Below are 12,648 nucleotides of genomic sequence, written 5' to 3'. Positions count from 1 at the left end.
TGTTTAGTCTGTGTTCTTTGTCATGTTGCAGTCACCAAAATCTCTGCTTGGTTACTTTAGTCTTGAGCATATGATTAGACAGGGATTTCCTTAAGTGGTTGAAGCATAAGTCTCTCACCTTTACCTGACTTTCTAGCTCCCAAGAATATTTTGGCACTTTTCAAAGCCTCTGTAGACATCGCACTCCCCTTTTTTTAAGTTTTCTGGCCAGTCTCATTTGTCCCAACTAGTATAGCCATGTCAGGCAACTGTGCTATTTAAATAATTGCCACCAATTGTTTATAACAAACAACCTGAGGATAGTTTCCTCATTGAGTGACCTGAGTTGGGTTAAATGAAGACAAGCCCTGTGATTGGGACTATTCCAGGGAGCTGCCAGACAGGTCAAGGAGTGACAAATCTCTGGGGATGGGGCATCTTGGATAACTCCAAACCTATCTTGGGGGGACTCTAAATTCCTTCAGTGGTTTCTAGGCTACTGGTTTTCACAGCTACTGTGGTCTCAAGGTTGCTGATTTTCAAGGCTACTGTGGAGCTGAGAAGAAAATGGGGACAGGACAAGTTAAAACACCACAAACCTTATTGATCATACGGAAAGTCAGCTTTTTTCTCAAATACATTTTCTTTGGGTTGTTGCAATCGTTTGGTTAATTTCCAGAGTTTAAAAAAGTTTATTTTGATCATTCCTGCCAGTGTCCTCACTGATTTTATGCAGAATCAGATATTCAAAGATCCATACTCCACCATTCTGGAAATGTTTCTCTATGATTTTTTTTAATGGGATATATAGGATTTCTCTTAAATTAATATAAGCAGCATCTATAGGATTTCTCTTAAATTAATAGAAGCAGCATCTACTACATTCACTTAGAACACTAGACATTACCACCCATGATAGACCATCTAAATGAGAAAACTGCTTCTCTTCTCAAATTTCATAGAATGTCCATGCTGGTTTCCAAAGCACATGGCATCTACCTTCAGTAAGCAACACAGAATATTAGAACACCAGAGTTCAAGTTCGTATCTATACACTCTCCAGCTCCAACTAAGAGGGCCTAAGGCACAGACTGTTCATCAATGACTGTAGACTAATGGTTTTCGCCCCTTCAGGCCCACAGCCACTTTTTATCAGAAATATTTTTAAACATGTTTTATTATTCTAAAACACAAACAATATAACTTACGTGAGGCATATTTTTAAATCATCTATCATGATTAAAGGTATCTTTAATCTCTAACTGTAATGTAACAGAGAAATAAAAGGAAGCAACTTACGGTAATGTGTAATTCAATCTGGAGATGGCCAAAACTCCTGATGACACAATCATTAGATGCTTGCATATGTACATATAATTACCATTAATGTGCCCACTACAAATGCAGACTACTGCAGTAGTTTTGACCTGGAACTCAAATGCCATGAGCAATGTTGCCACTAGTGACAGTTTTTAAAATGATAGAAAACTCTTGGTTACGTACTGAACAAAGACTACAACCTTCCCTCACTTAACTGGTAATTGCATTTTTGAGCAAATCAAGTACTGCAGATCTACAACAAAAATATAAAATGGAGTTATAATCTAAGCTCAAAAAATTATTGTCAACGTCCACCCGTCAGAGATCATGAGGAACAGATCTGCGGTTGAATCGAGTTGGGTTTATCGCACACTTTTACACAAGAGAGATCACACACCATGGGGAACCATGGGGTGCCTCAGTATGAGGGTGCTGGGAAGGGCTTTTTAAAGGATTTGGGGTTGTGTTGGGTGATTTCAAGAAGGGCTCCATGAATCATGGTTTTACTCTGGATTAAGTGCTTTCAGAAAGCAAGGGAAATTCTAAATGAGTGTAAATATTGAAATTTTTAATCTAGGAGGAAGAAGGAACAGAGTGATCTAATGGGTAATGGAGCAAATATCACACATGTAAGCCAAGAGACAAGAATGTTTGGTCGCTCTATGATTTACACAGAATCTTGCTAAGTTCCAACATGCCTATGGAGTGTCTTAATTTTTGTCTTCCTCCACCACACTCAGAGTGGCCTTGTCAGATGTTGTTGTTATATAACATTGTTTATATTCAACAGAATATAATAGCCTAGCCATTAGGGCTAAATCAGCTTCCAGCTGACAGCTGTAGGGGTTGCTCTTCCTTTCTCATTATAAACAGGATTTCTATGTACATAATTATTCAGCGAGGTTCAAAGAAGTCATGAGATACAGGACAATTCTTTGTTGTCTAAAACTGTCCTATGCTCTTCAGGCACCTAGCATCTCTATTCACTTTCACTCACATTTCATTGGCCATTGTTAACCACATGGCCTCAAATTAATTAAGGAAGCTGAGAAATGTAGAACAAATGGAACGTTTAGTGAGCATTACTATCTCTACTACATGCAACCTTCAATAAATTATTTTACTTCTCTCAGTATCAGTTACCTACCTGTAACATGAGGTTACATGGTACATAATGGTCATTCTTCCCTCTTGGGGAGAATCACATGAGATAATACATAAAGGAACTTTAATAAGCTCTAAGAGTTATATAGATTTAAAAGGCCCATAGTATCTATATGTTGGAGTTAATGTGCCATCACTTCTACACACACACACACACACACACACACACACACACACACACACACCCTTACCTATTTAGAGGTCTGGGTCAAAGAATACATACTCTGGGGGATGTAGAATTCGAATGTGATTTTACTACAGCCAGGCGTGGTGGCTCACACCTGTAATCCCAGCACTTTGGGAGGCCAAGACAGGCAGATCACCTGAGGTCGGGAGTTCAAGACTAGCCTGACCAACATAGAGAAACCCTGTATCTACTAAAAATACAAAATTAGCCGGGCGTGGTGGTAGGCACCTGTAGTCTCAGCTACTTGGGAGGCTGAGGCAGGAGAATCACTTGAACCCGAGAGGTGGAGGTTGCAGTGAGCCAAGATTACGGCACTGCACTCCAGCCTGGGCAACAAGAGAGAAACTCCATGTCAAAATAAAAAAACAAAAATGTGATTTTACTTCCATTTTACTAGCACCATTCAGTCAATTCACCTGTATCCAAGGCTGACCCAGGGAAAAAAAATGGAAAACCACTTATCCTCAGTCTCTCCTAATTTCTTCAGTCTTAATGAAATGATTAAAGTGTCACATATTTTATTTTCTAAAGACTATCTCCCATCCCACATACTTCTTATTATAATGTAATCTTAACACTCCTCTCATCAAGTACTGGGCTTTATGTACCCTTCTATTGAAGCTGGATGGACCTTGGTTACTGCTTCATCCAATGAAGTATGACAGAAGACACATCATGTGAATTCCAAGACTAATCATTAAAATGCCATGCACTTCTCTTGCTCTCTTGGAAGGCTCATTGTTAGAACCCAGTGCCAGGCTGTGAAGAAGTCAAATGTGCCCACAGGGAGAAACTACACAGTGTAGGTGTTCCAACCGAGAGCCTAGCTGAGGCCACAGCTGACAGCCAATGTCAACCTCCAGGCCAGTAGCTGAAAAGCTCCCTGCCACTCCCTGGCTCCTTCCCCAGCCATCACTGTGCTCCATCCAAATTCCTGTCCCACAGAATTTGTGAGCATAATAAAATGACTTTTCACCAGTAATTCTAGGAGTGGAATTTTACGTAGCAACAGCATCTGAACAGTGCAACTCGGCAGCAACTACAATATTCACTTAATTACTACATAAAGGACAACTATGTATTTACTAAATTATTACATCTCTAATACTGTACTAACAACTGGAGTTGTTAGTACAATATGGAAAGTTAGTTCAAATGGAAATAATCATGGATAATGCTCAAAGTGCACTGTATCGACAAGAATCCAGTTAAGCTATGAGCAACAGAGAAGCCAGAACATTAACACTTGAAGAAGGTAGTTCCTCCCTTCACTTTTATTAAAAGTTCAAACAGGTCGCCAGATACGATGGCTCACGCCTGTAATCTCAGTACTTTGGGAGGCTGAGGCGGGCGGATCACCTAAGGTCAGGAATTCGAGACTAGCCTGGCCATTGTGGTGAAATCCCATCTCTACTAAAAATACAAAAATTAGCCAGGTGTAGTGGCAGGCTGGTAATCCCAGCTACTAGGGAGGCTGAGGCAGGAGAATCACTTGAACCCAGAGGGCAGAGGTTGCAATGAGCCGAGATCACACCACTGCACTCCAGCCTGGGTGACAAGAGCAAAAACTCTGTTGCAAAAAAAAAAATTCAGACAAGTAGTTCAGGGCTGCTATACCCACAAGATGGGATTCAGACAGTATCTACCTCATTTCTCTGCCATTCACAAAACGAAGCCTTTATCACATAGTCCAAGATGGCTGCTCTAGTTTCTGCTATTGTGTCTACCTTTCAGGAGAAAGGGGGAAGGGATGGGCATGCCTCCTCCTTTTAAGGATACTTCCTGGAAGTGTATCCATTGGCCCAAAGTTGGTGATGTGGCCACACCAAGATACAGCAATAAAATCTAGGAAAAGTTTTATCTTTATTCCAGGATGCCATTCCCTAGCTAATTAGGTGGGAAATCTGTAGAAGGAGAAAAACGAATATTAGGGAATACAGGGTAGCTCCTACCACATGCATATTCTAAAATTCATTGTTACTTGGTTTAGGATGCAGTTCAAATAACACAGTTACCTAAAGAACTACACCAATGTATCCTTTGTTAGACTCTCAACCCTAAAGATTTAGGTTAGATCTTTCAGATTGTATTTTAAAATGTCTTTAGTGCAGTATCAATTCTCACCAGACAGAACAGCTAAGTAAAATAAACAAGCTCTTAACAAATTATTAATTTTTAAGAAAGGAAAGGGCATTTAGAGCAAATATTTTCTCTAAAAAATACTAATATATCATGTTTTATATCCTACAGATATTCCTGCAATCTGTTTTCCTTGGGAAAGTCACTCAATAACCTGAAGTTCAGTTATATCATCTAAAGTATTACATATTTATCATGAGGGTTAAACGAGATTACACATGTCAAATGCCTTGTAAATAGTAGAATTTTATACAAATATAAAGTTTTGCACCTTCAAAGCTATCACTCCAATAAGACACTTATTCAATTAAACAAATAATCTTAAAAACTATTTTAACAATGTACAAATATATTCACAACATAATCTGCTGATTAAGACTTCAACAAAGTTTATAATACCTACAACAGAATTTACAGATGCCTACAATAATTTGTAGATTGGTTTAATTTACAGTTACATAGATTGCTTTAAGAAATACCATTAATACAAATGCATAATTTACAATATCCCCATTATAGCAAGAAAAAAATAGATTCAGAAAATAAAATGTCTTTTAGGCATTTATTATGCCAAGTATATAAATTATTATTCTCATTATGACATGAGAATAATGCTCTTTTAGTGGTAAAAGATCTATTAGCTCAAGGTCCACTGAAGAGCTTTCAATCTAGCTATCCTTTCTGTAAAATAAACAGAACAGCAGCAATCTCTGGGTATTCCTTAAACTATGATGATTCCACTTATATTAACTGGGCCTTAAGTAGATGACTTCTTACAAACAAAAATAAAATTTTATAAAGTAGTTAATACCACTGGCCCTAATTGTTTTCACTTGCTTGCATACGTCTAAGAAATTTCCCCATGAAGTACATATTAAAAACTAACAATTATTTCTAACTTATACATAAGCCAAAGTGCTCACTCTTACCATAGAAGCAAAACTTTCTCCTGAAAACAATCTACAGAAATAATATGTAAACATATAGAGCTTTGAGACAGACTAAGAACATCCTCCTATGTTCTATGGATCAAAATGCAAAGGTCTCCATTACCTATGTAAATGAACACTTTCATTAACTTGGGATATACAGGTATTACATGGCCGTGTGCATACCTATGGAATGTGCATACCTACACCACAGAAAAAATCTTGACAATGTTTCTAGTGCCAACATATACTTTCTAGCCCCAACTGCTGGAAAGGAAATAAAAACTTAATATGAAAACTACTTTTCCTTTTTATAAATAAAGTTTTTAAGTGGAAAAACAAAGCCAATACTCCTCGTTGCAACATGGACTAAGCTCTAAAAGGTTGAGTCAAGAATCTCTTCAGTTGTTCCCCAATGTAACAAAGCACATAAGCTTTCTCTATTCAGGAAGTCTGATCATCTCCAGTGTTCCGCAAAAGACAAAAAAAAAACTCCTTAACATCAAAGTTATTTCACTTCACACACCATGGACTTGGGGCCTAGACCTAGGAAAACATTCTATATTTCTAAGCAGAGCATTATCTTACATACAATGGCCCAATCACATTAAAAAGTAGACATGCTAGGCTGGGCGCCGTGGCTTATACCTGTAATCCCAGCACTTTGGGAGGCCGAGGAGGGTGGATCATGAGGTCAGGAGATCGAGACCCTCCTGGCTAACACAGTGAAACCCTGTCTCTACTAAAAATACAAAAAATTAGCCAGGCGTGGTGGCGGGCACCTGCAATCCCAGCTACTCGGGAGGCTGAGGCAGAAGAATGGTATGAACCCGGGAGGTGGAGTTTGCAGTGAGCCGAGATCGCGCCACTGTACTCCAGCCTGGGCAAGAGAGTGAGACTCTGTCTCAAAAAAAAATAAATAAATAAAAAAGTAGACATGCACTAATGAAGTAAATCCATGGATACCATCATCCACCCAGCTGTCCAGTTTGTCTCATTTGAGCAGACGCCGGATACCATGTAAGACACTAACCCTATCTATGTTATGCCAGGTTTAAGGTTTAATTTCACCTGTATTCCATGTCCCTCCCCACCTTCAGAAACACTGAAAATTCTAACGAAAAAAACCTAATAAGCACATACATGAAAGTTACCCTAAGGTGGACCACAGTAAAGGTATATTGGGGCCATGCAAAAATCCTTCAGAATGAGATGATCGTGTCCCTACATGAATATTCATTTTCTCTACTTTTCATCTTCTGTGAGAGAAACTGTACAGTAGAATAAAAAGAACAATAAATTTTGAGTACAGAGGGCTGGGTTTAAGATCTAGCTTTGTACCACTATTAGCTGTATAATCTTAAGTAAATAATTTAATTTCTCGGGGCTTTAGTTATCTAAAATGTAATCCCTGGACCAGTGCCCTCAGTACCACCCAGAAACTTGGGAGAAATGCAAATTATGAGACTCCACCCCCAGATCTACTGAATAAGGAGTCTGGAGGTGGAACCCAGCAATCTTGTGCCCTCTAGGTGATTCTCATGTACGTTCGAGTTTAAGAATCCCTGTCCTACATAATATCACTTGCCCAACCTACTGTACTAACCAAATGCAACGTATTACTCATATAAAGACCTAGTCACGGCCAGGCGCCGTGGCTCACGCCTGTAATCCCAGCACTTTGGGAGGCCGAGGCGGGCGGATCACGAGGTCAGGAGATCGAGACCATCCTGGCTAACACGGTGAAACCCCGTCTCTACTAAAAATACAAAAAAGCCAGGCGTGGTGGCGGCGCCTGTAGTCCCAGCTACTCGGGAGGCTGATGCAGGAGAATGGTGTGAACCCGGGAGGCGGAGCTTGCAGTAAGCCGAGATCACGCCACTGCACTCCAGCCTGGGCGACAGAGCAAGACTCCATCTCAAGAAAAAAAAAAAAAAAAAAAAGACCTAGTCACTTTTCCCAAGAGATTTAACCAATAATTATTTACCTATGACTATTACTCATCCTGCTGAAAACCCTGATGTTGGGGTATTATAGTAAAATCCTTATGTTCTAGGGGGAAAAAAACATCTGAGTACAAATGTTATGGTCTTCTTGTGATTCAACTGTTCTCCCTAAAACCATACAACATACAGGCTGGGCACGGTGGCTCACGCCTGTAATCCCAGCACTTTGGGAGGCCGAGGTGGGCAGATCACAAGGTCATGAGATGGAGACCATCCTGGCTAACACGATGAAATCCCATCTCTACTGAAAATACAAAAAATTAGCTGGGCGTGGTGGCATGCGCCTGTAATCCCAGCTACTCATAAGGCTGAGGCAGGAGAATCACATGAACCCGGGGGGCAGAGGTTGCAGTGAGCCGAGATTGCACCACTGCACTCCAGCCTGGGCGACAGAGCAAAACTCTGTCTCAAAAATAAAAATAAAAACATACAACATACATTCTGCAAGGGCATTCACTTAAAGCTCCCATAATTGATGAAAAACAACTGAACTTAAAAGTAATTTTTAAAAAATAAGTTATTATCAATGATAGTTTATCCTTCCTGGCTTTAAAATAATTTTAGGATACTGACAATACACTTCCAGACTGTCTTGAACACCCCCAAAGAGCAATTAAAACATCTTTATCATTATATTTATACAACTATATGCCTTTAAAACTTCTGTTCAGGAGTGTTTCATAAAAATTAAACTATGAAAGTTAGAAATAATTGCATTAGTCACTGATCACATCCAGAAAACAGTTACTTGTCTTAAAAACTGCTTTCCAAAATATGAAGTAACCATGCTGGTTAAATTCTTTCTGCTGCGCACCTTACACCTGATGTAACCATACAGGTTGGCACCTTGTAGCACCACACCCATGATAACCACCGCCTGGGACAAGGGAAAAAATAATCAATGGTTACGGGCCTGAAATTGACCTTTCTCTGTGACATAAATGAGACAAGGCAGATTGTTATGAGAAAGAGAAGGAAGAGGAAGCTCTGCAAAGCCATGATTGTGCCAGTTGAGATTTTCCAGAGACAGTTGCCAGAACAGACCCATCTGACAGACGCTCTGCACAAGGCACGAGTCATTCACCCAGCAAATATTTACTGAACACAACTGCTCTATGTGCCAGGCACCATGCTAGCTGCTGGGGATGCAGTGCAGGGTGAGCCTTCTTGCTCTCTGTTTCCCATTGGTCTGTGAGTAAAGTTAGGAAAAGCAAATGAGACTCAGGAAAGGTTCAAATGTTAATTATTCCTATAGGAATTACAAAAGAACAGTCAAGAGGTAGATCAAGTTCAATAAACTGAGAGCAGGTAGGGGTGAATCTCTGCTCTATGTGACAACTGGCTTCTGGTAGAGGGGATGCAATGCCCTAAGGCATAAATCAACCGATGCCTGCCTTCCCTGAGGAGGGAGACAGCTCCAAGGGGAACTGTACTTTTGCAGAGCTGTTTGTTCCTTTGAGTTTCATTTTCTCACCTATGGTGATCCCACTAGGATCAATGAGAAGTGAGAAAAAGAAACTCAAAACCCATTCTTTAAAAATTTCTAATTAATCTTAATTAGAAAAATTGAGACAATGTGAGGGATTCCCAAGGTTAAAGACTCTAATACAGCGATCAGCAAAGTTCTCCTGTAAAGGGTCAAATCATAAATATTTCAGACCATACGGTCTCTGTTGCAATTACTCAACTCTGCTGTTCTAATCCAAAGGCAGCCATAGACAATATATAAGTGGGCAAGGCTGTTTTTCAATAAAAACTTACAAAAACAGGTGTCGGGCTGGATTTGGTCTGCAGGCCATAGTTTGCCAACCCTTGTTCTGGAATAAACAGCTCATCGACCATTCTACTCTTTTATACCTGTGACAAGCAAAGCAGCTCAATGAAATGTCGTTTTCCAATCTAGATTTATTCTCCTTACCCTTAACAAGATGTATAGCTGATTTTAATGTTTAATTAATAGATTTAAATGTTTGATTAATGAACAGGTTCACATTCCTAGTAAAAGAAGAGGAGGTGGTACTTTCTGTTCTAAACTTATGTTTCATGGAATTAAACGTGTTAGTGTAATAAGAGGGTGCTAGTTTCCTAAATAAATATAAAACTGTGTATTTATTTGAATAAATTTCCTTTTAATTTCCCATGCTTCTCAAGTGGGGCACTGCTGGGTATGTATATATCAACATGCCAGGGTACACCTGAATTCAAAGACCAATCACGGGTCCTGCTAAGGCATCGATTTACTCAATGGCAACAAATGTTAAAATCTGTAAGTTAAACTTCTGGTTTAAGATGGTGCAGTGAAGTCAGACATGAAGATCTCCCTGCCCTTAAGGTACAAACAGCAAACAGCGTTTTTAAAAACACAAATAAACTAATACCAACAAACATAAAAAAGGGCTGGTGGCCAAAGAAAGAGCCAGGTTGGAGCAGCTCTACATAGCTCCAAACTCTGCAAAGAAGCTCTAAGGAAAATTTCACTAATAATTACCATCCCCAGGAACTTATAGAAAAGCAAAAGACCCGAGAAAAAAATGCAGAAATAGCCATGACAGCAGAAACTCCTCCCAACTAACAATGACCCAAACAGGCAGGAAAATCCCTGCAGCTGGCCATAGTGGTGCCACCGGGTGGGAAGAAGGCAGGAGACGAAGCGCAGAAGGATCAATAATCATGAGAGATGATCGTCTTAAGAGAAGTGAGGAGGTGGGAGACTCATGGAGAGACTGGGTGAAGCCCATTCCCGTCCTGTGGTCTTAACCCATTTATTTTTATTATTTTTATTTATTTATTTTTATTTATTTATTTTTTGAGATGGAGTCTCGCTCTGTCGCTCAGGCTGGAGTGCGGTGGCACGATCTCAGCTCACTGCAAACTCCGCCTCCTGGGTTCACTCCATTCTCCTGCCTCAGCCTCCCGAGTAACTGGGACTACAGGTGCCTGCCACCACACCCGGCTAATTTTTTTATTTTTAGTAGAGACAGGGTTTTACCGTGTTAGCCAGGATGGTCTCGATCTCCTAACCTCGTGATCCGCCCGCCTTGGCCCTCCCAAAGTGCTGGGATTACAGGCATGAGCCACCATGCCGAGGTCTTAACCCATTTATGCTGTAGGCTGCAATTTTGTGAATTTTTGCATGAGTGAAAAATCAGACCTTGGTGATGACCTTGAGCAGTAGGATATAAATAACTCCTACATGCTTAGCGTTCCAATAATGGAACACTAGGCATAAGTAGGTTAACACAGGATCAAACTGGCTTTCACATAACCTCTCCCTGTTTTGTTTTAAGGAAGTAGAAACACTGCTAGAAAAAGACTGGGCTGACTCTCTTGGATGGATGCTAAAGCTCTAAGGTCTTACAAACAATCCAAAGCAGAAGGGAAGAACCAGAAGAGAGTGCACAGCCAACCAGCAGAGAAGAGCCCCACTAAGGAAGAGAACGCAAAACCAGGCAGCCCAGCCAAGACAGCAAGAGCCTGGTAAGTTCTCCACATCGCACATCACACCTGTGTCTTCAGGCTACCAAACCCAGCACTGCAACTCCAGCTCAGAGCAGCAGCCACGTGCCTCAGACATCAGGAGAAGGTGGTCAAGGGGGATTCACCCGCACTAAACCAGCAGAAAGAGAAGGGCTGGACAGGACTGTCACTGTAAGGATAAGCAAAATGGATAAGGAAAAAGGGAAGTGCATTTATGCAAAACTATAGCGAAAAAAGAAAAAAGAAGCATAGTATACAGAAGATAGGTGAAGAATCTACTCGAAAAGAAAAAAAACCCACCAAAATAAAAGCATTCCTGGGACTATTTCACCCTACAGAAAAACCTAAAGATAAGAACTCAAAAAGCATGAGGGTGAGATAACAGGAGATGAAAATGGAGCTGACAAAGCTAAGGAAATACAGAGAGAAGCCTTAGCTGAGCACTTAAAATAGTTACTGTTCTCTCCTCTGCACTCTCTACCCCATTACTTTGTATCATTAACTAACATCCCCTACTGTATTTTTTACTGTTTGTCTACCTTCCACTAGAACATAAGCTCTACTGGAGCAGTCAACTTGTTTACTGTCCCCTAACTTATCCCCCTGTGTCCCCAGACAGCTCTGACATAAGAGTGAACTCTTAAAATTGCTGAATAAATAAGGAAAAGATGAATAATTAAAGCAACAAGAAAATAGTAGATGAGAACAAATAAAAATGATCCAACATAAACGTGACTGGTACTTCAAAATGAAAGGTCAAACCATAGAACATAAATAAATGCAAAGATTTAACAGAAAAAATTTTCCTGATTCCAAGCAAAACTTTAGTCTGCCTGTCAGAAAGGCACAGACTCCAGAAAACTTGATATGGAAAGATAAATACAGATACATCTGGGTTACATGAACTAAAAAAAAAACACCTTATGAGGAGAGATTACAAAGGTTAAGTAAGCCTGGCCTCAGACTTCTCCAAGATATTCAGTGAAAGAAAATGATGGAATAGCATCTTCCAAAAAGAAACAAACTGTGACCCAAGAATATTAATCTAGCCAGGTCATCATTTAAGAATAGTCAATAGGCTCATATGTTTAAACATGAGTCAAAAGAAAATGTAGCCAACCAATAAGCAAAAGGAGAAGCTGCAGTAAGACTGGTGATAGGCAATGAATCGACTTTTTTAAAAAACAGATCAAAGACTGAACAACCAGTAAGAAATATGTTTTCAAAAGATAACTATTATAAAACTTGGTAACACAAAAATAACATTGGAACAAACAAGAGAGAAAGGAGGAAACTCATAGGAAGGAATATGAGTGTTTATTTTCTTCCCTTTCTAAACAGAGTCTATTAAGTCAATAAACAGGTTTAAGTACATTAATTAATGTTACAAAGAAAACCACTAGAAGGACTAAAATAAGACTATAATAAGCAAAACTCTAGAGGTAGG

The 12,648-nt window shown here is 39.8% G+C and overlaps 1 protein-coding gene across 8 annotated transcripts in view; it reads right to left on the bottom strand.

Moving 5' to 3' along the window:
- Window positions 1-12,648, bottom strand: part of CDRT4 (CMT1A duplicated region transcript 4) — a 126,530-nt gene that overhangs the window by 95,829 nt on the left and 18,053 nt on the right. The gene's annotated exons all lie outside the window — the stretch shown is intronic.

The sequence above is a fragment of the Pan paniscus genome, chromosome 19 (assembly GCF_029289425.2).
Source record: "Pan paniscus chromosome 19, NHGRI_mPanPan1-v2.0_pri, whole genome shotgun sequence".
Lineage (NCBI taxonomy): Eukaryota > Metazoa > Chordata > Mammalia > Primates > Hominidae > Pan > Pan paniscus.
The sequence above is the reverse complement of the archived record's forward strand: the minus strand, read 5'-3'. Positions and strand labels throughout refer to the sequence as shown.